At 36.3% G+C, this 3,834-nt stretch overlaps 1 pseudogene; it reads left to right on the forward strand.

Annotated features, from left to right (window-relative positions):
• The first annotated feature begins 906 nt into the window (after window positions 1-906).
• LOC145252955 (U2 spliceosomal RNA) lies at window positions 907-1,044 on the forward strand (annotated as a pseudogene).
• Window positions 1,045-3,834: the final 2,790 nt, after the last annotated feature.

Below are 3,834 nucleotides of genomic sequence, written 5' to 3' on the forward strand. Positions count from 1 at the left end.
AGGGTCGGAACCAGGAGAATGCCTTTTCCACAAACACTAGTGGGAGCTCGGCGAATACTTGGCGGATGGTGGCGATCACACTGGCTTTTGTGTTGTGGGAGTTATGTTGATGATGTTTTCAACGTATGACCAAACGAAGTAGTCCAGCAGGTTCAGGTCTAGGAAGAAGGTGGCCAGTGAAAGAAAGGTACAAAATCGTAGCACTCTTTTTAATCACGTGCAAGCGACTCTATAAGTCACTCCATCAGTCCGTCGGTCGGTCTGTCCGTAACACTTTTGTTCTTGGCCTTTTTGGTTAAGATCAAAGGCCTGTTGTTAATAGATGCTGTTTTTAGCTTTTTAAGCTTTCCTTGCCTTTTGCCCAAGATCAAAGTGTACTATCTGTTCTGGCATATACTGCAAGCAAAGACCATATGTGGGAGCAACCCCACATATAAAGCTTGGTCAATGTAGGGGCAACCCTTCATACCAATTGTCACTATCCAGCTCCTCTACTCCCCGAGGAGTTGGTCCCCATTTCCCCTTCACTCCTCAGTTTAAAAATCGGCCTTGTGCCCAATTTGCTCGGTGGGATAGCAAATAAATACCACCTTGGTCAATGTAGGGGCAACCCTTTATACTAATTGTCACTATCCAGCTCCTCTACTCCCCGGGGAGTTGGTCCCCATTCTCCCTTCACTCCTCACTTTAAAAATCGGCCTTGTGCCTAATTTGTTCGGTGGGGGAGCAAATAAATACCAACCCCACATATAAGACCTTGGTCAATGTAGGGGCAACCCTTCATACCAATTGTCACTATCCAGCTCTCCTCCTCCCCGGGGAGCTGGTCCCCATTTCCCCTTCACTCCTCACATTAAAAATCGGCCTTGTGCCTAATTTGCTCGGTGGGGGAGCAAATAAATACCAACCCTTTTCTTGGCCTTTTGGCCAAGATCAAAGTGTAGTATCTGTTCTTACTACATGCTGTACTTATGTTTGTAACTTTGTGATATAAAGTAGGGGATAACTTTTCTGTATTAATTTAATGTAAAATGATCACCCACTTTACAACCTGTCAGTCTGAAAGCCATTCAACTCATTCTCCAGATCATTCAAGTTGTTTTTTAAGGATTCCAGTTACTTTTTAAGCATTCAAGTCATTCTTAAGGTCATTCAATTCATCCTTAAGTTCATTAAAGTCATTCTAAGTCATTTACTTCTTATTTATTTAAGTCATTTCAGCCAATTTTTCGGTCATTTTAGTTTATCTTTAAGAATTTCATGTCAATCCTACATTTACGCATTAATTCATTTCACGAGAGCACGCGACTAATGACTATCAAACTTGTTGAAGCTAAGCCTGGGTCTCTTTGAACTTGTGGGCCAGTACTGAGTTCTGCTGCAATACCCAGGATCTGAAAACGCCCACATGATTGCACCAGGTGATCACCACACTCTTCAGCCCATCCAAGTACACTTTGGTGGTGAATTACAAGTCGACTTCGAAGATGTGACGTGGCATGATGTGGCCCTCATTTGAAACCACACCAAGATCACAACAGTGACTGAAAATTTTGTTCTCATAACTCTGGGCACGTCTCTGTTATTCTTCGCAATCCAGCAATGCATTTTAAGGGTGCTGAAAATGGTCCTGTTGAACCTGCAGAGAGCATCTCCGATCTCACTCGTTGAACATTGTGTTACTTTCAGACATGATAGAAGGTTCCTATCGCTCTTGATATCTGTACACAACTGGGAAAATAATAGATGATCTGACACAAACCAAAAGAAAACCCAGTTTCATAAAACAGAAATTGAATCGTGTCGTCTTTTCTAGGGCGACAATTTTATCGTTGCACCCGGTATATATATATATATATATATATGACGATTAAGCTACACTGAATATTCCGCGTTTCATCCACTCTAGGACTCTTCAGGCTTATGCGCGAATTCTGTGGTTGTTTATCGTTTTTATATGCTCCTCTTCTATTGAGATTTTAGTTAGCCAATCAGAAAACTTATTAACTGACACAGGTCAAGCAAACCACGGCGAAATCTGACAGTAGATTGAACCTACCTCGTACCAAACAAGGGACGTGGTCATCGCAACCAGCTATAACCCAAGCCGACGTCTCACAAATAGGATTTTTTTTATACTCGTAAGGACGATGCTTTCACAACATTTTAACCTAGCGAGCAATCAACAATAGAATCTTCAGAATGTGAGAGAATATATAATTATTTCTACAGCAAGACAATGACGCAGCTCACAAGAGCCATGACAGCCAACAACGCAGTTTGCTTGATCTGTGTAAGTTTATAAGGTTTTGCTCAGTTGGTAGTGCTCTCATCGCATGGAAGAGGTTCGGGTTTCGAATCCTGAGTTCGAATGTGTCTAATTGATGAGCCCAAAATAAGACTCGAGTCTTAGACTTCCGGTTTATTGGCTGTCATAGCTCTTGTGAGCTGCGGCGTTGTCTGGCTGTGGAAATAATTCTCTCTCTCATACTCTCTCTCTCTCTATATATATATATTTATGCGTGTGTGTGTGTATAAGAAAACGCTAGCAATGTAAGAAACAGGTTATTAAAATGATGTGCAGTATAAACAAAAAAGAAAACAAAAACAAAAGAAAAACAAAACAGAAAAACGAACTAAGTTCTTGTAGATTTTATGAATTTTCGGATATGTATTTATTTTAACAAGCACAAATACAAATCAGTAAATATGGACTTGTTATTTGATATAACGGGATAATAAATGTTTTTAATATTTCGAGAATAAAATCTCTTTTCCAAAAAGAAAGAAAACAAAAATGTCGTAATATACATTTCCTTCTTTTTATCTTTCTTCTTATAAATATATTTTTTTATATAATTATATGTTTCTATCTCTCTATATTTCTCTTGTTTGTTTTTTTATATCCACAAGTGCGCTTCTCGCTTTCGACTTCTACTATATGAAGAAACAGACAGGAAACTCATCTGTCAGCTGAAACAATTGTAATGGTCTAAGTTAATATTTTGAGGTTGTAAAATAAACACACACACACACATACACACACACACACATATATATATATATATATATATATATATATATATATATATATATATATATATATATATATATATACATATTTGTGTGTATGAAAGTTGCTCCAATCAAGCCATGAAGCCATTGGACATAAGGAGCTAAAAATAGTACTCTAAGATCAAAACTTTCAAACGATAAGTGATATATATATATATATATATATATATATATATATATATATATAGAGAGAGAGAGAGAGAGAGAGAAATAATAATACTGGATTCGTCTCATCACTAATATATATATATATATATATTAGTGATGAGACGAATCAAGTATTTTTCATATAAAATCAATAAATATTTATTATTTTATCATCACTACCAGCAGTGGAAGAGTTTGTTTAAAAAAAAAAAAAAAAAAAACAATTAAAAGAATAGTTTTTTTGACATCGATAAATAGTAACAATTTTTTCCGATTCCGTTACCGATCCTGTTATGCCGAAAGTTTCGATTCTGATTAATCGTTCAAACATTGCTATATATACAAAGTTTTGAAAATATATATAGCAATTAATCTACACAGACTTTTACATGCTTCATTCTCGTGAGGATTCGCTAGGTATTGCCTGACGAATTCTCACGAGGATAAAATGCTAAAAATTCTGTGAAGCTTAATTGTCATACACACACATATATATATATATATATATATATATATATATATATATATATATATATATATATATATATATATATATATATTGTGGAGGGGTCTGCGTTGGATGGAATATATTCTGACAAAGACAACAGCATT

This window comes from Euprymna scolopes, chromosome 29 (genome assembly GCF_053919585.1).
Source record: "Euprymna scolopes isolate OS-2025 chromosome 29, ASM5391958v1, whole genome shotgun sequence".
In the NCBI taxonomy this organism is placed as follows: domain Eukaryota; kingdom Metazoa; phylum Mollusca; class Cephalopoda; order Sepiida; family Sepiolidae; genus Euprymna; species Euprymna scolopes.